The sequence below is a fragment of the Desmodus rotundus genome, chromosome 2, assembly GCF_022682495.2.
Source record: "Desmodus rotundus isolate HL8 chromosome 2, HLdesRot8A.1, whole genome shotgun sequence".
NCBI lineage: Eukaryota > Metazoa > Chordata > Mammalia > Chiroptera > Phyllostomidae > Desmodus > Desmodus rotundus.
Genome location: NC_071388.1, coordinates 125,591,972 through 125,618,354, shown reverse-complemented (window position 1 = coordinate 125,618,354; position 26,383 = coordinate 125,591,972). Strand labels below are relative to the sequence as shown.

At 44.2% G+C, this 26,383-nt stretch overlaps 1 protein-coding gene across 9 annotated transcripts in view; it reads right to left on the bottom strand.

Moving 5' to 3' along the window:
- Positions 1-26,383, bottom strand: part of MGAT5 (alpha-1,6-mannosylglycoprotein 6-beta-N-acetylglucosaminyltransferase) — a 335,766-nt gene that overhangs the window by 216,766 nt on the left and 92,617 nt on the right. For 4 of the 9 annotated variants that reach the window (XM_053918603.2, XM_053918604.2, XM_053918611.2 and 1 more), the window contains one exon: positions 20,151-20,265. The exons of 1 other annotated variant lie outside the window; for it this stretch is intronic. The gene's annotated coding sequence lies outside the window, so the exon portion shown is untranslated. Of the gene's footprint in view, positions 1-6,433; positions 6,545-20,150; positions 20,266-26,086; positions 26,235-26,383 lie in introns of all 9 variants that reach the window. 4 more of the 9 variants (XM_053918606.2, XM_053918607.2, XM_053918609.2 and 1 more) reach the window with 3 other exon arrangements.

Genomic DNA, 26,383 nt, shown 5'->3' with positions numbered 1-26,383 from the left:
CTGATTATCTAGTAGCCAGTGCCCCTAGTTCCTCAGGAAGTGGCTGGACTTTCTTTCTGATGAAGAACAATAGTAATTAAGAAGTTGTCTGTCAGGCCAAGAATCTGCCTGCCTCTAGACCTTCCAACAACCAAATCCGTCAGCCCAGTGGATCTGATAGGCACAAGAAGGACTAGACAGTATATTGCAGAAGGCCTTGTCACCAACCAGAGTGATGACTGCCAGGGAAGCCAGGATCTCTTCTGCTCTCCTCCAGAAAGACGTTTGCACCAAGTTTGTTTGCAATGAGTTAAACTCCCAGATCAATCACTGCCACTAACCACCCTAACATGCATTTCCTCTACTCCTGCCATTCTTAAAAGAGCAGCATTCACTTCTTTTTTCCCCTATTCATGCCTCAACACAATATCTGGCTTCCACCTTTCCAAATGTGGTCAAAGATCTTTGGCAAGAAAATGCATCAAACCTTTTAATTAAAAAAAATAAAGCAGACACAGGAGATCCAACATGGTGGAGGAGTCAGTGGAAGCTATAGTAACCTCCTCCTAGAACCAATCTGGAGTTACCACTAAATCTAGAGAAATTATCTTGAATAACCAACTGAACACTGGCTGCAGAGAAGCCTTACAACCACAGACAGACAGACAGAAAACTCTTCAGCACAATGTGACGGTAGGGTGTGCGGAGGAGGTATGAGAGGGCTGGTAGGACTCCCACGGGTGGCAGCTGAGGTTCCAGAGGTACATTTCAGTGTCTGGGGGGATTCCCCATGAGGAGTGTGTGGTCTAAACCCCAAGCTAGGCTCCCCAGCCTACAGCACCAGAGCCGGAAAGGAACCCAGATAACACCCAGCTATGAAAAACAGCACAGGTTCTATCAGGCAGGGAAAGATGGCTGGAAATGCAGAGAGCCTTTTAAAGGGCCAACACACAAAATTTCGTTTGCAGTCACTTACCCTGGGTGCTGGCAAAGGGAGGGCAGAGTGGACTAGAGATGCTTGAGGAGAGTCTGGGGTTGGCGGTCCTGGGAGAGAACTGAGGGAACAGCAGCCAGGATCCATGTGCTGCATCATTCCCCATACAGCAGGAGCCATCTCTCGCAGGCAAGAGCAGTCCTCTCTGAATGGCATCAGCCTGAGAGGAAGCCATAGCTCTGTCCATGGGAATTACTCTGCCCTGCCCTGTGCTGTTTAAGCCTGACTACTGATCACAACTGATTAGATTAACAACTGTTCAGATTAATTACTAATCTAAATACTTTAGTAGCTAATTGCTTTAACATTGGAGGGCAGAAAATACAAAGAAACAGACAAAATGGGAAGACAAAGAAACAGACCCCATATGAAAGAACAACAGAATTTTCCAGAAGAACTAGGTGAAATAGAAGTAAACAATTTATCAGATAGAGTTTAGAGTAATACTCAACAGCATGAAAAAAGACATAGAAACCATGAAAAAGGATCAGTCAGAAATAAAGAATACAATATCTGAGATAAATAATATACTTGGAGGAATAAACAGTAGGTTAGATGAAGCACAGGACTGAATCAGTGATTTAGAAGACAATGTAGAAAAATAGGTAAAGCAGTGAAAAGAAAAAAAGAATTTAAAAAAATGAGGACAGCTTAAGACACATTTTGGACAACATGAAGCGTAACAACATTCGCATCATGGGAATTCCAGAAGGAGAAGAGAGTGAGCAAGGGATCGAGAACATATTTGAAGAAATATGCCAATTCACACTGATTAGCATGGCTACAATCAAAAAAGACATACAAGAACAAGGGCTAGTGAGGACGCAGAGAAACTGAAGCCCTGCATACTGCAGGTGGGAATGTGCAAGGGTGCAGCTGGTGTGGAAAATACTTCAGCAGTTCCTCAGGGTAAAGAGAAGCCCAGAGTTACCATACGACCCAGACAACCCTGCTCCCAGGAATTCTCTCAACAGAAATGAAAACACATGTCCATGCAAAAATTTGTGCACTAGTGTTCATAGCAACATGATTCATAATAAAAAATGAAGCAACCCAAATGCCCATCAACTGACAAATGGATAAGCAAAATGTGGTACAGTCATACAATGGAATATTGTCGATAAAAAGAAATGAAGTACTGATACGTGCTTCAACATGGATAATCCCTGTAAACATTATCCTAAGTGAAGAGAAAAAAAAGGCAGCCACAAAAGTCCACAATGACTCCACTTATATGAAATGTCTAGAACAGGCAAACCTATAGACACAGCAAGTACAATAGCAGTTGCTTAGGACCTGAGGGCATGGGGTACTGGGAGGGGACAACTAAGGCATGGGGTGTTAATTCCAGAGCATAAAGAAAATGTTCTAAAATTTGTGGTGAGAGATGCACAATTCTGTGGATACATTAAAAGTCATTGAATAACACACTTTAAATGGGAGAGCTGTATATGTGAATCGTATCTCAATAAAGCTGAGAGAGAGAGGGAGAGAAAGCCCACCTCCAAAGCTGGGGGTGGAGGAGGAGCTGTACTTAGAGGTGGGCAGAGAAGCCTCCCAGTCCAGCGAGGACCCAGCTCTTCCCTCATTCCCCACCAAAAGGCCAGGACCAGGCTGTACCATTACTAAGGGCTGACCACCTAGCAACAAAAGGAAATTACATGGAGAAAGTTGCCACCAGCTCAACAGACATAGCTGTTTTTACACGCTCCGGAACAATCTCACGGGCCACCAATCAGCTGGATCCTGGCCTGCCTTGATGCTAATTTCTCAAACCACTTGAGAACACCCTGAAAAACAAACCAGTTCCAAGGGACTGAAAACCAGGCTGATGGAGCATTTCCTTCAGGTGCCTATCCAATGCCCCATTTCTTATATCAGAACCTGTCTCTTCAGAGGACGAATGAAATGGGAAATGACCACCCCTCCAGGAGCAACGCCAGCCCCAACCACACTGACCTGATCTTTCCCAACAGCCCCACAGGACAATCCTGTCACTGCTTGCTGGTCCAGCATTCACATGGGGCAGTACCACTCTAACTTAGCATACCTCTTCTGTCCTAACACCTGAACTGCTTCGTATCTGTCTTCTACTGGTGGCTATCAGCACCTATTTTTAGCCTCAACCTGTGCAGTAACTTTCAAGAAATCTTGAGTCTGCTGTGCTCACCCAAGCTACCTTGGGAAATCCCACCCCATCTCACAACTGGACCCCACCTCCTGCATCAAGCTTCCCAGAGAGAGGAGCACTCATCCTCCTTGGGCGTTCACAGCAGTCTGTGCTCTACAGAGCTTCTTACCTACTTGCTCTATAGAGTAACCCTTTTTTTCATCTCTAACTGTAAATTTCCCAAAGGCAGGAAATGCCAGAGATGGCCATGCCTTGCACACAGTGGTGCTAGATGAAAGGGCAGGATGGTGGAAATGAGATGAACACAAATAAGCAATGACTCCAAGGCCTCCTTCTGTGTGAATCTCAAAGAACCCAGCTCCCTGAGACTATTAGTGGTACTTTACCTGTTTAAAGCCTTTATCCTCCGATCTTACCACATACCAGTGAAAATCACTGTGCCCTGAAATAGATGGGCTTAACTACAGCAGTTATGGTAGTAGACAGGAATTACAAGAGAAAAAGGAGAGGGGAAAAGCTCGAGAAAAGAATTCTGGAAGGGGCAGTGACTGAGGGAACAAAAATGTCTGGGACAGAGAATGGGAGGGGAAACCAGTGCTAGGACCTTCGATGGAGGCTGCTTGTTTCATCACTGGTTACCCCAGATGACCAGAGGAAGTCATGCAGGGGTGCTGAGGAGGAGCTGAGAGAACCCTGCGCCCAAGGCCTGCATATCTTTCATCTACAGCTTATTCCACCTATTGCCACCATGATCCCAGTCAAGTCTGTCTGTGTTAGTTACTGCACGTATAAAACGGGGAAAGCTGTAGGACCACAGATCACTGGGAGAGCTAGAGGAGTGAGGGGTCGGTGCTCCTAGTTACTGGTTTTCTTTTCTTTCTTTTTTTTAATTTTTATTGTTATTCAATTACAGTTGTATGCCTTTTCTCCCCATCCCTCTACCCCACCCCAGCCAAACCACCCTCCCTACCCCACCTCCACCCTCCCCCTTGATTTTGTCCATGTGTCCTTTATAGTAGTTCCGGTATAGTTACTGGTTTTCAAGCTGTTCCAATGGACATCAGGATTCCCAGAGATGTATCAGAGGTTCCACAAATATAATTTTATTTTTGTTGTTTTTAACTGTGTTCTGTTTAAAATTTTTGTTAGGTAAAGTTTTTGCATGCCAAATTTTAAGATACTGGGGAAAATAAATATATGTATCAAGGTACACTCTATACAGATTCAAAACAACACTTCCCTAGCTACTTCTCTAGGTACACTTTGAACTTTGAATTTCTGTATTTTTTGGTCGGGAAAGTAATGCTTGGCAGTAGTCTAGTTTGCTTCCTTGTTTTATTAAATTCCAGTCTATATGTAGCTACTCATGTAAAATTGTACGACAGAGAACACTATAATTAAATGTTAGATAAGAGTCATAAATTTTAAGTTTCAGAGATTTCTTGTTTGACTTCCTAATTATAAGAAGTAACAACAGTCTTTAGATAATGTTAGTGATTCAACTTTGAAACAGTTTTCAACCCCTTCATTTCCAGCCTCTGTATCAACTACATTAAGAGAAACATGAGTGCTTGGAAAATTGTTTTAAAAAATAGTAGCTGTTACCATCTGCAATCAGGATGAACCTGAATTTCCACTACCGTGCAACCAAAACGTGGTATACATACATATAAATCAATCAGACGCTAACTTTGAAATGACTACACACCATTTTACCAAATTTCATGTGAGCAGCTCACTTGCCTAATGAACAGCTTTGGAAGGAAATATGAATTAAAATGTGTAACTTTTAACATACAGACTTTATACAGACTGGAAAACATTAGATTTTGCTTCAGAAAATAATAACCAAGTACAAACCCTCAATTTACAGAGGAAGACGCGGAGGCCCAGAGCGAGTTCTGTTTTGCGGTTAGAGTCAGAATCAAACTGTACTCAAGTCCACTGAAGCCCCAGCCCTGCTTCCTAATATGACACGGTCTCCACCAAACCAAGCTGCAGCTACCACCCACCTGCAGAAACTCAAAATAGAAGAGACTTATCAAGGTGAAACACAAGGCAGAAACCACAGTCTGGTGAATGTAAGGAGCTGTAAGTCTAATGCACCGTCCCACCTACCTGAACGAGTTGAGAGAATCAACAGACGATAGAAAGAAAAAAAATGCAAGTTTACAGAAATACTGGTATAAGGAAGACAGATGGTCTGGGGAAACAGTTGTCTTCTGTCGTTAAAAGGAGAAGGCAAGGAGGAGGAAGGAGAGAAGAGCAAAGCAGCTTTTCCTCCAAAATAAGTCCAATCTCCTGGTAAGACGCTCTGAGGTTGGTTCTTCAGTTCCCTGTGTGGCCTGGACACACAGGCCTGGTGCCACCAACTTGAATCCAAGCGAACGGCCCACATGGCAACAGCCCCCAATCTGAAGTGTGACTCCTTGACAGCTGTAATCAGCACTGGGCCCTCCTCCCACTCCAGGCAGCAAAGGAGCTCAGGGGCCAACAGTGGTGCCCAGAGCAGGTATGAACAGGGGCCCTCCTTTCCACTTTTATAACTCGGTCCTCTGACGAATTCTGCAACTTTTCTTTATCAACAGGAAAAGCACATTCTAAGTGAAAACAGCCTGTTCTCTTTAGAACTGGCTAAACGAGTCTTATTTTGAGTCACTAGCTGAAAGACACCCACTAAGACAACACACCTCTGGTATTCTTAGGGAGCTTTATTTTTTTAATTCAGTCTTCATCCAGGCTCTATTATAAGCCCTATAAACTGTCGGAAGACCCAGGCTTATACATGAGCAATGGCCTGTGCTGTGGGGAAGCCTTTGTAGTATCTGGGGTTTTAAACAGTCCAGTCTCTTTCATATTTGAAGTGATCAATCCACAACAGGCCTGGGCCCAGAGCTTTCATTTATTATGCTACACTTGCATTCTTAGTGTGGGAGGGGCCGGGAACCCTCTGCCCCCTGAGGTGGGTATTTGCCTCGCAGATGCAAGATCCACTGAGTGTAGTTTAGAGCTCCATATCCGGTGTCAATGGCAAAATACATTTTCAAATACTGTATTAAGGCTAATGACTCCTTATCCAGAACAGGCCCCCATCCTGCCCTCTGCCCACTCCCACCCCATCCTCTGGTGACTTCACATACGGCCATCTCCACAAGAGGGCGCGAGGGGCAGGGCAGACACTCGGGAAGGAATGTTTGGTGCTTGTATTCTGACTTAGCTTCTTGGGTGCACACACTTCTGGCAGGTGGACAAAGGGGACACAGGAGTGAGAGGGAAGCTGCTGCTGCTGCATCAGGTAAGATCTTCACATTTCTGTCAGTTTCACTCACCTGGCCCACAGGTTATTCACAGTTGACAGCATTTCCCATCAACAAAAAAATGAAACCGCAGCAACTCCATGAATTCTGAAAACAGTAACCAAAACCAAAAAGCATGGGTCCCTGAAAAATGAAACAAACCCCGTTTAAACCAGGGTTTCTCAATCCCTGGCACAAGTGACCTCTGAAGCCAGACAATTCTTTGTTTCAGGGCTGTGCTCTGCTTCAGCAGCCTCCCTGCCCTCTACCACTAGATGCCATGAGGACCCTCACCCCCCAACTGGGACAATCAAAAGTGTCTCCAGACATTGCCAGATGTCCCCTAAAGGATACAAGTACCCCGGCTGAGAACCACTGCCTCCATCAATCTGTACAGCCTTACCTACACAACAAGAAGGGGGTCATCGAAGGTAAGCCCACAGAACTACACTGTAGAGCAAGGAGAAGAGGAACTCAGAAGTCAATCAAAGGCCTGGAGGCAAGCAGGCACAGTGTCCTGTGCTAAGACCAGAGACCATAAAGACGTGAGGGGGGCCCAATCCCGACACTGTCCCAAGATGACTGACAGATGAGTATTTTCTTCCACATCCTTCAGTGACAACACTATCTTGGCACCAGCCAAGGAGCTCATTCTAGGCTAGCCATGCCCCCTTTACTAATTAGTACATGGCACTGGGGCTTTGCCCCACCAAGTTCCTAGTCTATGAAAGCAACAGGCACAGCGAAGACGGCTTTGAGAAGCAAAGTCTGGATGATGCTACGTCAGGCAGTCTCCTAAGGGAAGGATTGCCGTCTGGCTTCCAGCCCAGGAAACCATGAACACACGTTCTGACAGGTCGATAATGACTCTCTAAGAGGAGGAGGAATGGTCAGCGAAGAGAGCACAGAGTTTGTAAATTTGTTAGGTAGTTTTCCTCCGTGTTGAATGAAAATGCTCAGAAGATTTGCTTTCACCCAGAGCCAAAGGACAGCAGAGCTGCAAAGGAATCTTCATGGTAAGTACAAAACGTACTTTTTTGTCCGAAGATCAGACTTCTGGCAACTCTATCTAGAAAATACCCATGAATGACAACATGCCCAAAACGGCCCTCGTGATAGGAAAAAAAATCTGTCATAAAAGTTGTCAAAATCATTCCCCAAAGGTGGGGCAATTTCCTCAAGGTAAAGCTCATTATTTAGCAAGTGCTCCCGGAACCTTCCAAGCCACTCACTCCACTCCCAGGACCCTGCTCCTCTGCATGGAGAGAGAGACAGGGGCTGGCGCAGGTCTACCCCGTGAGAGCTCCAGCCCCACTGTCTGCAGAAATGGGGCGGCCCTCCAAGCACCCGGCCTGACAGAGACCACCACGTTAAATTTTTTAAAAAACTAGTTGATGAGTGACAGGGTGCAAACGTACATGTGTACACACACACACAATCCGAGGTGGCCACTCAGAGGCCTCTCACCTTCCAACCTTATAACGCATTTCCCTTCTCTTCTAAAACAGGCCTGGAGCAAATGCACACGGAGCACGAGGTCCCATGCTCTGGCAGGTCCTGGGTCGTAATGTCCCAGGTCTGAATTTTCTTAGGAAGGAACACAACCGTCAAATGCTGGTCGGTATGCTTACCTGCTCCCAATTTATAAACCGACATGAACTTTCCCAAATGCTGCAAATATCTTGCGTCAACCTGACTGGGATCTGGTCACAAGCCCTCGACAACACAAACGATGAATTAACTCAAGCTACCACGGAGCATTCTCAGCAGAGCTTCCTGCCCGCCACGTTAAGACATGGCCAAGCCAGGGCCTCTCAACACTGATGAACTTCAGAATTTCCTGGAATCCTTTTTGAAAAATATAAATATCCAGGTCTCATGCCTAAAGATTCTGACCTACTTCATCAGAGGTATGGCCCATGAATGGGGTATTTTTATTTATAAGCTGCCTAGGTGATTTTAATATAAAGCTAGACATGAAGACTAATGCATCTGTGGAAAGTTGTTCCTTGTATCAACCCCATGGGTCTTATCAAGTGGGACTCCAAATGTGATCTGTTCCAATATTTTACAAGAAAAGCTAATTCAGTTCTGGCCAAGATGGAGGCATAGCTAGAAATGCTTCACTTCCTCACACAACCACAAGAAGGATAACAACCAATGTGAACAAAAAACAACCAGAACTGCCAGAGAATCAAACTGCATGAAAGTCTGACAACCAAGGAGTTAAACAGTCATACAGACTGGTAGGAGGGGCGGAGATGGGAGATAGGCAGCAGGGCAGAGAAGACACAGGGCAAGCCGGCCACACCTTCGAGGCAGGCGGTGGCTGACTGAGCCATCACACATTCATGTGCAGATAAGCTGGGAGGAACAAATGGGAGCCAGACAGACCCGGAAACCCAGGATTTCAGCATAGGAAACTCAACACTCAAAATCTCTCGCTATAAAAACTTGTAGGGGTTGCTGTGGCAAGAGAAACTCCCAGCCTCATGGGAGTCTACTGGAGAGGCCCATGGGGTCCTAAAGAGCATAGAAGCCCAACCACCTGCAAGTCAGCACCTGAAAAGACACAAGCCACTTGTGGGAAGCCAGGAAGTGACAGAAATGGGGGTGAGAGCCCAGCAAGCAACATTGTTTCTCTCTGACCCCTTACCCACCTACAGCGCCACAAGGCAGCAGAGAGGATTGCCCCACCCTGGCAAATACCTAAGGCTCCACCCCTTATAACATAACAGGTTGTTGTAAGAAATGTGGCCCAAATGAAAGAACAGATCAAAACTTCAGGAAAGAAACTAAGTGACAAGGAGATAGCCAACCTATCAGATGCAGAGTTCAAAACACTGGTAATCAGGATGCTCACAGAAATTATTGAGTATGGTCACAAAATAAGGAAGAAATGAAGGCTATACTATACAAAGTGAAATAAAGGAAAATATACAGGGAACCAACAGTGAAGGGAAGGAAACCAGGACTCAAATTAACGATCTGGAACAGAAGGAAGAAATAAACATCCAACCGAACAGACAGAGAAACAAGAATTCAAAAAAAATGAGGAGAGGCCTAGGAACCTCTGGGACAACTTTAAACATTCCAATGCCGAATCATAGGGGTGCCAGAAGGAGAAAAGGAAGAGCAAGAAATTGAAAACTTATTTCAACAAATAATGAGGGAGAACTTCCCCAATCTGGCAAAGGAAACAGACATGCAAGTCCAGGAAGCTCAGAGAGTCCAAAAGAATTTGGACCCAAGGAGGAATACACCAAGACACATCATCAAGTTACCCGAGAGTAAAGATAAGGAGAGAATCTTAAAAGCAGCAAGAAGAAAGGAGACAGTTACCTACAAAGGAGTTCCCATAAGACTCTCAGCTGGTTTCTCAAAACCAGCCCTATAGGCAACCAACCTGCAGGCAAGAAGGGGCTGGAAAGAAGTATTTGAAGTCATGAAAGGCAAGGACCTCCATCCCAGATGACTCTATCCAGCAAAGCTATCATTTAGAATGGAAGGGCAGATAAAGTGCTTCCCGAATAAGATCAAGTTAAAGGAGTTCATCATCACCAAGCCCTTATTATATGAAATGTTAAAGGGACTTATCTAGGAAAAAGAAGATCAAAACTATGAACATTAAAATGACAAAAACTCACAACTATCAACAACTGAAACCTAGAAAACAAAAACAAAAACTAAGCAAACAATTAGAATAGGAACAGAATCACAGAAATGGAGATCACATGGAGGGTTATCAGTGGGGAGGGGAAGGGGGAGAATCAGGGCAGGGGGGAAAGGTACAGGGAATAAGAAGCATAAATGGTAGGCACAAATAAGACAGGAGGACATTAAGAATAGTATGGGAAATGGAGAAGCCAAAGAACTTATATGTATGACCCATGGACATGAACTAAAGGGGGGAGATGCTGGAGGGTTGGGGGATGCAGGGAGGAGGGGAATAAAAGGGAGGAAAAAATGGGACAAGTATAATAGCATAAAAATATCCTTAAAATATAAGGAGGGGAAAAAAAGGTAAGCTTTCTGCTCTCCACAAATGTAGATCCACTGGCTTACTAGATAATACATCTGCAAGGTACATTGGTTTTCTCCTTAAAGAACTGCAAGCTGGTTTTCTCAAGCCAGTGCCCAAGGAGGCAGCTTTTCAGGAAGAGCTCCTCCCTAGGAGCCCTGTTCCATCACCACCATGCCACGGAAGACTTGTTGAGGGCCATGCTGCACTGTCAGGGCTTTCGTTAACCTCTCCTTGGTATTTGGCTCCAAGGTGAGAAATTACATAGGGCTAACTGAATAGCTTCAATGTCTACCACACTTCTCGTAAGCAGCACCTCTTTAACCTTGCTACACAAAATCTGGCCTGTGCACCAACAGCATTGAGATGACCTGGTAGATTGTTAGAAATGCAGAATCTCAGGTCAAACCCCAGACCAAATGAATCAAAACGGGTGTTTGTAACAAGATCCCTAGGTATTTGTTTGCACATTGAAGTTTGAGGCGCACTGCTTTCTATCCTTTTATCCAGGAGAGTAAGAATGAGGGCAAATCAGATACTCATTTCCAGGGGAGGACGATGGAGAATATGGCACAACTGCTCTCCTTTTTATAGTGTGCACAGAACTTCTGAATAAGATGGATACATGTCAGTATGACCACTTGACTTATGGACACTCCTAGTTACTGTTAAGATGCATCAGCTGGGATGAGAATTATATATGCAGACGGCATGCTTTCATCACTGTCAACCAGGAGAGCATCTAAGACAACTGGTTGTACTTTCTACGTGCTATGTCTTGATCCATCATGCAAAAATCAAAGACACAGTTTGGATACACGTCTTCCAACATTTCACTCTGTTATAGCAAATATTGTAACGCCATGTAGCAAATTACTCTGTGCACCGAGTGTTTGTTGTTTTATAACTGCTGAAGTGCTCACTTTAGAACACCTGCTTAACACCCATTACTGCTTTTCCAGTTGACTTCAAAGTGAAAGAGTCTTCAACTGATGTAACACCTTCATTACGTGTCTTAATTTTGTTATAATGATGTCCACCAATAAAGTTTCTGAAAATATTTCTAATTCTGTTATTTTCCCAGGAACATAACAACTTTATGGCCGTGAAAGCTTTTCAAAACTTTGCTGAAAGAAACTATATTTGAAGGATGACTTAAGGGGTAAACAATTCATCCATTGTTCTAGATTGACTTTGCCCAACCTTCTGTTACAAATGAGCTCCTCTATCAGTCTCTCTCTCTCTCTCTCACCCTTAGGAATTTTTAAGTCATTTCTTAATTTTTACATATATATAATAAAGAAGGATTATTAAGGTAAAATTATATTTCACTTTTGAAACAAGACATTAAAGTTTATGAAGTTCATTGATTTTGAATTTTTTTTGATTTTAGGTATTTATTTTTAAAGAGAGAGTAAGGGAGGGAGAAAGAGAGGGAGAGAAACATCAATGTTTGGTTGCCTCCTGTGCTCCCCCTACTGAGGACCTGGCCTGCAACTGAGGCATGTTCCCTGACTGGGAATCGAACTGGTAACCCTTTGGTTCACAGGCCAGTGCTCGATCCACTGAGTCCACACCAGCCAGGGCAAGTTCATTCATTTTGATGCCATTTTTGTTAATGTTCAAAATGATTAACAAAAAATTACTTTTTGCCCATGTAGCCTGTAACACACAGAATTTAATTCTAAAGGAAAAAAGGAATGATTAGTCAACAAAATCAACTCCAAAATTACATCTTATTAGTATACAATTGTTGTGGGAACCAGATGTATATTCAATACCAGGCAGCAATCTAATTACCGGCCCTGGCATCAAAACAAGACAAGTCAATGTTTGGACTTCTTGCATCTGAATTTAAAAACAAACCAAATGGTTTTTAAGAGGAAGACTCCTTACTTCCTCCCTGGGCATGTTTTCATGCAGAATCTGTGCTCCATTTCTCAGGAAGAAACCACAGATCAGACTGCTCCTGCTTCTCCATCAGAGCACACAGGCCTTGTGGGGGGGGGAAGGAGTGTCTAAGTTGAGCTGGTGATGGGGGGTGCACTCTCTCTCTCTTCCTGCCCCCTGCATGTTAATTAGACAGTTTCCCCACCCTACAGAGAGCACCCACACCACCCAGCCATTACCCCGGCGGATGTGTGGATTCCATCTAGGGCAGATCAGAAAGCCTCACACCCAAGACACACAGCTTTACTCTAATAAAGCTGGTACTGTACTTCAACCTTCACCTGCCTTTTCCTATTTCCGCTAGTTCAGAGCCCAGAAGGGAGGAAGGGTGAGATTAACTGGCATCTCCAAACACCCATAAGTTTATTTTTACATTTTTTTCTGTTTTGTTTCTAAATATCAGGAAAAGACAAAATAGCTTTCCAGCAGCTATTTTGAAAGCATTTCCCCACAAATAACACATTCCAGGTGTCGGAATCTTTATTCCTAATCAATTAAAAGAAAAAATTAATATGAAAGTCATAATATTTTCTCTTTCTCAATACTGATTTTTAAAAAAATACTGTAAGATATGCAAAGGAATGCTGCTCAGATGAATGCAACCATGGCTAGCGGGAAGGTAACCTGAAGGAAGACAGCAGAATTACCAGCATGATGCTCGATAATTGTATTTTGACCTGAATGTTCCTAATGCATCCTGCTTTTAACCAACAGTCCACTAAGGGTATAAATAAATATTTTTATTGTAACGTATTTTCAAAAACCTCATGGGCTGCTGGTGCAGAGCCCTCTTCTGAATGTCACCAACCACGATCTAAACTCTTGATAAACACTGGTGGGCTTTCGACTTCTTTGTTGGAAAGGGGGGTCAGAGATCGAGATCGTACAGGTAAATACATACTTTGTTTCGTGAGCCTCAAAAACAGAAACAGGACAACAGGCATCACTGCCTGTTACAACAGAAGCTCGGGGCGCCCTCCAGCCCCACAGGAGCCCCGGGTAGGAACCTCTGCTTTAGATATTTCAAACCCCTGGATTTGGCCCCACCCTCGACCACGTTTTGGAAGAAATCATCAAAGCAATGCATATTTAACCTAAAACAGAAAGCAGTAAAAAATAAATAAATAAATAAGATGGCCAGGTGAACCGTATCGCTGGGTTTACCATAAACCTGGCTTCATGTATCCGGTTGCAAGTTCTGTTTCACCATAGCATCAAGAATATTCATCTGGGCATGTGAACACTTGGCCAGACTTTACTCACTGACACAGTAAAATGTTAATTGACGTTGCTTCTCTCTCCAAGAGAGCCGCTGGGTAAAGCTCGGGGTCCACTTTCAGGAAGTAAACTGGTACCTATTTTGTGTTTAAACTTCATTTCTGACTCTTTTTTTTCTTTTATTTGTTGTTCTATTACAGTTGTCCCAATTTTCCCCTGTTGCTCTGATTTTTCTCTTTGCCTCATTTTCTTTCCTTACTTAATTTTAAATGTATTTTTATCTCCCTGTATTACATGCTTTCATTCTTTTTAGAGCATATTATGATAATAAGAAAGTAAGCAAAATAAAAAGGAACAAGATGGCTGGGGTAAGAACAGTGGCCCTCCAAAAAGCCACTGTCCTCCTTCCCAGAACCTGCTCCAGTACATGGCGACAGGGAATTCAGGTGCTGGATGGAATTAACGGTTGCTCATCAGCTGACTTTAAAACAGGGCCATGACCCTGGATTACTCTGGTGGGCTTAAGGCAATCACAGGGTCCTTCAAAGTAGAAACAGCAGACAGGGTATGTCACAAGGATTCAGCAGTCTCTCCTCAAGAACTCTCAGACTGTGTTTTAAATTTTACTTTTCAGTTAAGAGTTTATGTTCAGTACTATTTTGTGTTGGTTTCCGGTGCACAGCACAGTGGTCAGTCAGTCATATACCTGAAGTGTTCCGCCTGATACCTCCAGTCCCCACCCGGCACCACGCACAGTCATTACCATATTACTGACTGCATTCCCTATGCTGCGCTTTACGTCTTCATAACTGTTTTGTGATCACCAAGTTGCATTCTTAATCTCTTCACCTTTCTCACCCAGTCCCCCAACACCCCTCCCCTCTGGCAACCATCAGTCTGATCTCTGTACTGAGTCTGTTTCTATTTTGTTTGTTCATTTATTTTGTTCTTTAGATTCCACATAGAAGTGAAATTAACTGGTATTTGTCTTTCCCTGGCTGACTTATTTCACTTAGTGTAATACCCTCTAGGTCCATCCATGCTGTAGCAAATGCTAAGATTTCATTCTTTTTTATGCCTGAGTAATCATCCACTGTATATATGTACCGTATCTTCTTTACCCAATTGTCTACTGATGGGCATCTGGGTCCAAATGTTGGCTATTGTAAACAGCACTGCATTGAATATAGGGGTGCATATATTCTTTCAAATTAGTGTTTCGGGTTTCTTCAAATAAATACCCAGAAGTGGAATTGCTGGGTCTTCAGGCAGGTCCATTTTTAATTTTTTAAGGGACCTCATACTGTTTTCCACAGCGGCTGCACCAGTCTGCATCCCACCAACGGGGAACAAGCGATCCCTTTCCTCCACATCCTCGCCAACACTTGTTTGTTGATTACTGATGATGGCCGTTCTGACAGGTGCGAGGTGATACATCATTGTGCTTTTAATTTGCATTTCTCTGATGATTAGTGATAATGAGCACTTTTCATACGTCTCCTGGCCATCTGTATGTCTTCTTTAGGGAAATGTCTATTCAGTCATCTGTCCACTTTTTAATTGGATGTTTGTTTGGTTTCCTGAGTTCTTTATAAACTTTGGATATTAACTCTTTTTGATGTATCTTTGGCGAATATCTCCTCTCATTCAGTAGCTTGTCTGTTCATTGTGTTGGGTTCCTTTGCTGTGCAATAACTTTTTAGTTTGACATAGTCCCATTAATTTTTTCTTTTGTTTCCCTTGCCTAAAGAGATTATCAGAAAAAATCTTGGTAAGAGAAAGGTCTGAGAGTTTACTGCCCATGTTTTCTTCTAGGAGCTTAATGATTTCAAGTCTTAAATTTAAATCTTCAATCATTTTAAGTTTTCTTGTATATGGCATAAGTTGGTGGTCTAGTTTCATTGTTTTTACATGTATCTGTCCAGTTATCCCAACATCATTTATTAAGTAGACTGTCTTTACCCCATTGTATGTTCTTGCCTCCTTTACCATGTATTAATTGACCATAAAGGTGTGGGTTTATTTCTGGGCCCTCTACTCTGTTCCATTGATCTATGTGTCTGGTTTCATGCCAGCACCATGCTGCTTTGATTCCTATGACCTGGTAGTACAGTTCGGTGTCAGGTAGCACCATACCTCCACCTTTGAAGAACTCTCAAACTGAGTCTTTTGTGTAAAACCAAGGTCACCAATTTAACAAGCTGGTCATTCGGTTTCTCCTGGTGACCTTTGTTTCTACTCTAACAGTAAAGATTAGGAATTTTAGAAGTAAGGTGGCTCCCTAATAAAGATGACAAAACAACAACAACAGAAACAGCATAAAAGGACAACAGTTTTAGGCCATTTAGCATAAGGGCAGGCAGCTCTCAGAGAGCCTGAGAGCATCTCTCTACAGTTCTGATCAAAACCAATTTTCATGATAACAAGGCATCATTCATTAACAGGATGCAAAACAGATTTCTTGGATGTTTCTAGAAAATTTCACATAACTGAGTTCCTAAATGATAGTGATAGATGAATGAGGCATTAATGGGGGGGGTATTATATGGTATGGTATGATGTGAAAAGCTCAGACGGGGACTAATGCCACATATGCTGACCACGGGGCTTTGCCTCTGCACCCTGACTCCACCAAACTCTCTGCTCTCTGAAGGCAGGACTGTCCTCATCACCACTGCAGTGAGAACGGACAGTTATCACCTTAACACTCATCCTCTCAGCCTATGAGGTAGGTGCTGTGACTGTCCCCATTTGGAGTGGGGGACACTGAGGCATGAACTAAGCAATGTGCTCAAGGTCACACAGCTACCAGGTGGTGGGTCTGCTAGGGACTCTGGCCATCTGTCTTCTTAACCACCACGCTCAGGGTGCCTCAGCACCCATCAGGGAGCCTGACACCAAGAAGGTATCAAAACTCATGGAATGAATAAATGCAGTGGGATGTGACTGAATCAATCAATCAGGCATACAATAACATGTTCTTAACAAATATGAGTTGCTTTCTCATACTTGTTAGGCTTTTCCCCCACTTTCATTAAGGAAACCCTGTAAGCCAGTTATTTTGAAACGAGGAACCACAGAGTCACATAATAATCACTTAGAAATTTTTCTAAATCTATAGCCCTAAGCAGAGACCTTCCTCATCCCTGTCGCAAATTCTGCTTTTGTCATTCTGGACCAGGCTTCTATTGGGCGATTTCAGAAGAAAACGACACCCCAGGTGATCCTGCAGACACTGGCTCACAGCCACGCCACCGCCAGCTCCATCAGCGAAGCATCTCTGCTGGGCGGTGTCTTGGCTCCCAAGGCATGGACGAGAACCTAGAGTGGACTGAGTGTGGAGCCTCTGGGTAGGAACCTGATTTCAAAGACACGAGGATGCACAAGTAAAATGTAAACAGTGATCAGAACAATCGTGCCATTATAGGTAGGCAGCCAGGTGCACAGCAAGAGGGTAAAACACACACACCTCGAACTAGAGGTTATCCTAAGAAAAATCAGAGATGACTCACCCATCACCAGTTTAGAAAGAGATTGTCCGTCCTAGTATTTTTTTCTCTTGCAATTCTACCAAAGTGACACTAGAGTGCCACTTTAGAGTATTTTCCACAGGACAAAGCTAGATGAAAGGTCAGCACGAGGCCAACCTGAGAGTTCAGACCCCATCAGACAAACATTCAGGGAAGGGCTCGCTGTATACTCTCCATGGTCCTACACATTGTGGAAAAAATACTGAAGGTTCAAGAGATGTCCCTGCCCTTCGGGACAGACCCCCACCTCCCCAACACTCACAGAGAGCAGTAGAGAACACTGCTAACTCAGGGGCACATCTGAGAGCCGGTCACAGTGGGTCCCTGAGAATCGGGGGCCGGAAAGAAGCCCAGAAGGTTCCACAGAGACTCTGTAACCTAGAATGCCTCTTCTTTCCTTCATAATCCCTCACTTTTTGAACTGCAAGTATTGCCAGGTCCCCGGCTAGACATCGGGGGACAAAAGGTGAATAAAACAAAGTCACTAAAGTAACTGACTACAAGCTGCAATCCTAAAGAAAAGTGGACAGCATCAGAGATCCCCAGTCACTCGGCAGTCACGGGGGCTGGGGGGGTCACGCCAACACGGAGGGATGGGACCATGACGCCAAGGTTCCAGCAGGAGGGGCAGAGCTTGAACTAGCCACTTAACATCTCAAAACCTTAGTTTTGCCTACCTTTAAAATGAAGAGGCCGAAATAGGTAGTGTCTAAGCCCATTCCATTTTAAGCTTCAAATGAGAAGAAGGTTTTTATTAACCAGCTACTTGAATTTTTTAATAATTCACGATGACCACACTCATAGCCTAGAATGTGATCCTAGCAGAAGGGGATAGGGGTGTGGGCCAGAGATGATGGAAATTGATTTACAGTGAGAGAATTATGGATGAATAAAGCCATTACGTAAAACCGTGCCCCTCCATTTTATCCCTTGACTCAAATACACTAAATTCATGCTACTTGCCTCTCATGACCACTAGATTTATAAGCCCACTAAAAATACTTCCATAATCACTTCATGCAAAAATACAGACATTATTATAATGATTTAAATGCCTATGGCAGTATAGCAAGACCTGGGGTAAGTTTATTAATACCTTAGCGAAACGAGCCATGAATGTGCCAATGGGATATTTGCTTTTTAATAGCTCCCTGAGTCTTCCCAGGGAGCTCCGTTACGATTTAACTCAGGCTGTGACTGCCCCGGTCAGCGGGATCAGGTAAACTGTGTCCTCGTCTCCCCTGCTCCGTGGTGGTTCGCTCCATCGAAACCCACCCCGGATCAAGCTAAAGCACTGGTCCTCGACCCTTACTGCGCTTCACAATCTCCTGGGGAAATTTTTAAATACAAATGTCGGCCCTACACCCTCCGCAAGATAATGATTCAATTAGTCTGGGTAGGGCCAAAAGTTGGAAATAATGTCAAGCACTCTCAAGTATTCTAACGTGCAGCCAGTGCTGAGAACTATGGAAAGTGTGAGCCTTCCCAGGCAGATAATAAAAGGAAGCACGGGGAAAGGGGTGCACATCTGAGGGGAAGGGTGGCAGGGGCCTGGGATGAACCAGTGACCACGTGGCCCATCTGGAAAGGGCGGCCACTTTGCAGCCACAGCCACCAGACAATTTGAGGGAAGGCAGCCTGGGGTGGCCAGATCTTCCAATCTTTCCAGGGAAGCCAGCGACCCAGAGTTTGGGGTAAAATCTCTGTACGTATAAACATTCACACTAATTTAGACTATTGAAAACAAATTCTGGGCGGGCCACAGTTCGGAGCAGTTCAAACCTTCCTCACCTGCTCAGCCTACTTCATTGTAGGTTATCTGTTACGTTGCCCTATTTGCCCAACTGTTCCTAACTCGCTAAGCAGTAGCTTGTATTGTTCTCAGTCAAATACCAATTTCTAATCATTATCAGAGGTGTCAGAAAACCAGCTTCCAGCCCACATGTTCTACCCAATAAAAGCTTGTGAATTAGTCACACCTAACTGCCAATCCTGAGAAACCGGAAGGGAACTGAAAAGCCATGGAGAGACAGAGAGAGACAGAGACAGAGAGACAAAGACATGCAGGCCACAGGATCCAGAAAGTCTAAGTGACCTACCCAGGGCCACAAAGACTGTCAAAGGGGGTCCTGGTGTCAGCACTGCAAGTCTCCTGTCCTGGTAACCCTCCTGTCCCAGTCAAAGCAGGTGGTTGGTCACCCGAGATACAGGGCAGAGCCGAACCGCCGACCGTTGTGCAGAAACCTGATCACCTGGTAATTCTTGATGCCTACATACGTTTTAGCTTCACCGTTTGATTCCAACTCCTTGAAGAAAAAGAGTCAAGCATTTCTGCAAATCAACTTAATACTTGTTTGGAAAAGTCCTTATAGCCTCTTGACCAAGAAAGATGCTGCTGGTGTGATCCTCGGGAGTCTCTCTGAAGGTCCCCACCTCTCAGTGACCCTCCTCCCCCGCCCCCAGGAGCTGCTTCACCACTGGGCTCACACAAAGTACGAGAAACACAAAGAACTGAATGAGATGAGTAAGTTCCAGCTGGCTGCTTCTGTCTTTCCTTGGGCCACAAAGTCTTCCTATTCTAAATGAGGTTATTGCCCATCATCAAGGGTCATGGCACCCAGCGTGTTTGAAATTCTCCACTCAGAGAAACACCTCAGAAGGCGGATTCTCAGCAGTGAAAACAGTCAGCCCTGGCAGTCCTCTCTCAGAAGCCTGCTTTCCAATTATTCAAGAGGGTCAGAGCTGAACCCGAGGGTCTGCGTGGAAGGAGAGGCAATCTGGTATGGTAGAGAAAGGCTTGGGAATTAGCTCCAGATGCAAATCTCAGCACTGACATGAATTGGCTCTGAGCCCTCTTTGGGAAGTTACAGAAATGAAGATCCAGGTTTCTCCTCTGTAAATGTCTACCTGGCAGGTTTTAATTTACAAAGGGCCTAGACCAGTGTCTGACCCTTGAGGAGAGTGGTGTCATCGTCTCATGACCCCTCAAAGGAGTCCCAGACGCCTCTGCGAGGCAGGTGGGAGAACTCACCCTACTGCTTGATTGTAAAGCAGAAGACTGGCCTTCTCTGACCTAGTTTTCTTCTGAAGCGGTGAGTGGTTTCCTCAGTGCTCGCAGTCCCTTTCTCAGAAGATGTAAGCAAATTCTGAAACACAGGAAACGTAGACAAGTGTCAGCAAAATGTCACCACAACTGATAAGGATTTACATGGAATTTTTCTAGCTTGTCCATCAGTTTTGATGAGGAAGCCAAGCAGAGCTCAGTCACCAAGCTCAATTCCCAGTACTGGTAAAGATCGCTACTTCAAAGAATGTCCTCGGTTAGCACCTAAAAGTCTGAAATCCATTCCACTGAATTCATTATAACTCGGCATGATGTCCCACCTCTCGGAGCAAAACCACACTTTACGGTCACTGCGTGGAGCCTTTCCCGAGCATATGCTATATTTCAGAATTATGACCAAAACATAACAACAGAACAAGCCCTGTGCCCTATGCTTTACGATCTAAACAAAGCAAGATTTACACATGCCTGGGAAGCAATTCACACTGACATAATTTTAAATTAACTGTATCTTACATTCAAGAAGAATAAATGTCTGTAGTATTCTTCTAGCATAAACCCTGGTACGGCAGTTCCGACTTTTTATAGAAAGTTATGACCTTAGGTCACTAGAAGAATTACATTGCTCAAATCTATTCTTGGCAAGCTCTCTGGGGTATAATCCACTTTGTAAGAATAAACAACTGGCAGCTATCAAAATCTTACACACACACACACACACACACACACAACACACACCACCACCACTCCCAAAACCAAGAATGTCCATTCCATTCCCAAATTGAAATGTGTTCCAATGAAGTCAAGAAATAACCCAATTGCTTATGTAATAGGACATGCTACATTGTAACCTGGCAAGAGAATGGACATTAAAAAGTACTATTTAGGTATGTAGTTTACTTAACATTAAGTATCATTGTTAATTTCCTGGTTTTGATATTGTACCAGAGCATGTAAGAGGACACCATTTGGGGAAGCTGGATTTGTGGGCCTTCCTGTACTCTTTTTTGCAATTTTCTGTGAAATAATTATTTCAAAATAAAAGGCCATTTTTAATCATTATTTATTGCGTATTTTTTATGACACAGAAGCCCAAACTTCTTCCAGCGCCCCCATTCTACTTATGTGTCTAGGATGGGAACCACACCTCAGTACTTTGAAAAGGGTCAGCAGAGTCTGGAAATCCTCCACTGTTTGATGAGAACCAGTACCCCACACAATGTAAACCACTGGAGAATTGAAGAGTGGAGGCACTGCCGTGTGTGATCCTGGCTGCCGTGGAGTGCACCCAAGGAGGACGGGGCTGGAGACCCAGAGACCCGTGAGGGGTTCAGGAGTCACTGGGTGAGCAGGGAGTCGGATAAAGGTCTCGGCAGGGTAGTAGCCATCATGGTAGGTGGAGACCAGGAGCCAGAAACATTTAACAGATCAAATCAGCCAACAATGAACAATGGCTAACTGTAGGGGACTGGGAGAAGGAGTCCCTCATGACTGCTGGACTTTCAGCTCTGGCCGCTGAGCAAACACTGTGTCCTTTACCAAGACAAGAACATGGAGGAGTCGGTCTGTGAGGGAGGAAAAAGGCTGCCTAAAGGTTATACAGGGCAACAGTGCTCCACTATACATTGCTGACCAAAGAGTCTTCTTCCTCTATTGGGGAAATATCCTCTTCCTTGTTGAACTAGGTGTGAAGTACTGGGAGACGAACAACTTTCTCCCAGGGTGAGAAGGGTGGCCCTGGCCAGATCCTTCCCACACCAGCTACACACCTAGTCATTTGACCCCATACACGGCCACTTGGAAAAGGTCTAACCAACTGGGTTCTTAGATTATAGCATTCTTATAAAAAGATCTAAATGCCACAGGAAATCAGACTTAAAATTTTTTCTTCAAAATTAAACATCCTGAAACAAATGTTCTCACATTTTTTTCTTACTTGTAGGAGTATAGGTTACTGGGGAATAGGAAGAGGGCCTCTGCTCAAACATTTCCTGAGTAGACTGCCACAGCTTCTCCAGTTTCAGTAGGAAGTGCATTCTGTGAATTAAAATTCCAGAACCCCTTAAACCAAAGACATAGTCCTAGAATAAACTATTAAGCATCATGAAAGGTAGAAGGGACCTAAAAATACATACCTCCTATTACCTTCTCTATCCCTGAAGGAAATCCTTCTACATACCACTGATTTTCAGAAATTAGCCTATTTACTCTGTCCTCCAACTTCCACCCCGATCTTTCACCTACTGAAAGGCCATTTTCAAATGAAACATTGTTTCTTTGGGCCCTAATACATACGATTCCTCCCTTCTCCAAATCCCAGAGCACTCTGTATCTCTCTCTCTTAGGACTTGTATTAAATGTCTGCACCATAGTTATTTTTGTATTTGTCTGATTCTGTTGATATTGTTCTGCTGTTTAATACAAGTACTATTTCTTCAGTGCTTGCTAAGTACCAGCGAGGTGTTTTATGTAAATCTTAACTAATCCTCACAGCCAATATAACATCCATGTCACAGATAAGGAACTCGACACTGAGAGGTGGCAGTAAAGCACAGTGCCCTCCTTACTACTGTGTATAATAACCCCCTACGGGGGAGCCCTGGTTTATTCCACATCACATGTGATGAGAGGTTCCCATCCCCACTGCATCTAACACAGCTGTCTCATACAAGATACTCAATAACTAGTAGCTGAAACTGCATTCACATCTCTCAGCCCCTCCCCCATCAGGGGACCCTGTACCTGCAGTCCCCTTAAGCCGGTGATTCTATTAGCCTGATCCCAGTGTTTCCAATGGGATCTGATTCTTGCCAAACACTGGACCGGTCATTATCCTTATTCCGGACTCCGCACTTCTGTAACTATTTGCTATCATCTGCCTCATTATCATATAGTGCCTACTATGTGCCTAGTACAGCTTCACAAACATTCACCTGGCTGATCTTCACAACAACTTCTAAGGTAGAGACTATTACCCCTATTTTACGCACAGGGAAACTGAGTTGCAGTGAGTCTAAATAAACTGCCCTGGCTGGCTACTCAGTTTCTAAGTGGCTGAACAAAACTAAGAGTTTTACGGAAGCCACAGCAATCTTTGGCTCTTATTCAGCCTTCCCTACCATGGCCCAGTTAAAATCGCCATGGCTTTATTTATCATGGGAACTGCTGTTAGGCTAGGTCTCTTTCATTCTGAGTTAGTGCAATCGATTGTTTTGAAAACTAGGTGCAAAAAATATTCACTGAAGCTGAACACAGCCTCTCACAACAATGCCAGCTGGCACACTGATACAGATGGGTTCTTAGAACACTCACCTAGCAGAGGAAGCCTGTGCCTACTACAAGGGGCTGGCCCTCCAAAAGATAATTTTGTTTTTTTGGGTCTCCCCTCATAAGCCCTGCTCTGTGTGAGTGGGCCCCTGCCCAGCTGATCCTCCATGGGGGTAAATCCTGCCTCCCCACCCCTGCATTGACATGACAACAGCAATCACGACTCAACTACGACAGGAGGGTGTACTCATCCCACATGGGGGTCGGGGGAAGGGAGCAGCACCTGGAGTATCCAGCTGGGGAACTGGGAAGGCTGTGCCACTGGAACCTACGGGACACCTACTATATAAGGCCACTCTACCAAGCCCAGGAGACAAAGCAGCTCTACACGGTACACAGAAACCAACACAGGGAGGCTGCCAAAATAAGGAGACAAAGAAAGAGGTACCATATGACAGAACAGTATAAATTACAGAAAAGAACTAACAAAATGGAGACAAGAACCTACCAGATGCAGGGTTCAAAACTGGCTGTAAGGATGCTCTGTGAACTTAGGAGAAGAGGAGATGAACCCAGTGAGAACATCAGCAGAGAGGAAGCATAAAAACAAAACTAGAGAACATAAAAAAGAACCAGTCAGAAATGAAGACTACACTAACTGAAATTGAGAATACATTACAGGGAATCAACAGTGGAGTAGAAGAAGCAAAGAATGAAAGTAGTGATTTGAAAGATAAGGAAGCAGAAAACACTCACTCATAACAGCAAAATGAAAAAAGAATCCAAAAAAATGAGGATAGTGTAAGGAGCCGCTGAGATAACTTCAAGCATTCCGACATTCGCATCATGGGGTTCCAAGAAGGAAAAGTGAGAGAGCAAGGAACTGAAAACCCTTGTGAAAAAATGATGACAGAAAACGTCCCTAACCTAGTGAAGGAAACAGACATACAAGCTCAGGATGAGCCCAACAAGATGAACCCAAAGAGGCCCACTCCAAGACACGTCATAATTAAAATGCCAGGTTAAAGACAAAGGGAGAATCTTAAAAGCAGGAAGAGAAAAGCAGTTAGTTACCTACAAGGGAGCTCCCGGAAGATTTTCAGCTGATTTCTCAACAGAAAATTCGCAGGTCAGAAGGGATTGGCAAGAAATATTCACAGTGATGAAAAGCAATGACTTACAACCAGGATGGCTCCACCCAGCAAAGCTATCATTTAGAATCGAAGGACAGATAAAAAAGTTTCCCAGACAACAAAAAGCTAACGGAGTTCATCAGCACCAAACCAGTATTACAAGAAATGTTAAAGGCCTTCTTTAAGATGTGAAGGGGGTTCGAGGGATGGGTGAAAAAGGTGAAGGGATGAAGAATCGCAGACGGGTTGTTACAGAGCAGTCACGGAGGTGCGAAGTACAGCACAGGGAGTACAGTCCACGTAGTCCAGTGACAATGTGTGGTGTCGGAGGGATGCTAGCTCTATCACGGTGATAACTTAGTAAGTTATGTCATGTGTAACCACTGGACTGTACACGTGAAACTCATGTAATACTGTATGTCAACCGTAACTGAAAAATAAAAAATTATTTAAAGTCCACATACAAAGTGAAAGCAAGGATTCTAATTGGGGCTTCTCAAAGTACTGTGTAATTGGACATGGGCTGACCCTGAGTGTCTACATATCTATAACACCACTAATTCTCTGCATTTCCCTGTGAATCCTCACCCTTCCCCTCAAAGGAGCACTCTTCTCACTTTCCACTTCACTCCTGCTCTTCTCCCGACCCCCCAAACACACGCACAGTCCCATTTCAAACAGGCATTATGTTGTGACGGCGGGTGACACTGCTGTGATGGGTCCCACACTAACTCTGCGCCATTCGGATTACCCCCTCTGTACGAGTCCTTCCAATTTTGTGCCAACATTCTCACTTGGAAATCTGTACCCTAAGCATGGTATTTTCTGGATCAATTTTTCCCTGCCATGAGCCTTTAAACCACTGTGTTTTGCCTCTAATGGCTGGCAGGTGAGTGAAAACTGGATACCTGGGCCCTAGGCTCATAGAAGAAATGTGCACATTCCTCTCTGGCACATTCCACATCCATTGGCAAGACAATCCGTTAGCACCAGCTGCGGCCACTCCAAAGCACGTGGAAGTGGCTGAAGAACAGCAGCTCCCACCCGTCACGAATCAGAACTGTCTGCGGCCACAGTGGGGGCGCTGAGGAAAGTGACAGTTAAAGAGGATCCTAGAAGAAACCAAGGACCTTTTCTCCTTGAGGAAGTCTTCCCTGCCAAGGTCACCCCCAGTAACCATACAGTGTGATTCAGTGGTGAGTAAATACGGGTTAGAGTTCAGCCGTTCCGGAAGACAGTCTATGAAAAAGCCATACTAACAATGAGGTTGGTGCCAATGTTTTTTGAGAGGCACTGTATTTTGTTTGTTTATTTTAGTCAAAATTTGTAGCTCACAACTTAAGCGCTCATAAATGCCAAACCCTGTGCAGGGTGAAAGTAAATGCAGACTCTGCCAAGAACAGCTAGTTTCTAAAACACACTATTTCAGATCTTCACTTTTAGGTTCACGTGGAAGCAGCAATTAGAACGGCATTAAAAAAAGAAAAGAAAAAAAACCTATACCCAGAGCTCAATCCACTATGGACCTTTTGAACTGTTTTATTTCAGAAAAGTGGCCATTCCGTGGTCAGGTTTCTCACTGTCGTGGCCCACAGTTCATGAGGAGGTGGGATCAGCCAAGGCCCCGGGATGCAGACCACGGAGATGTGTCCTGTAGGAGGAGAGAAGACGGGTGGATAATTGGGGCCCTGCTTTGTGGTGAAGGGATGGGCCAGAACATCAAAACTGCATTTGTTGATAACGATACACTCTTACTGTTATTTGAAGCCATACTAGAAACGAGGTCCGGAAGGTTTTTTT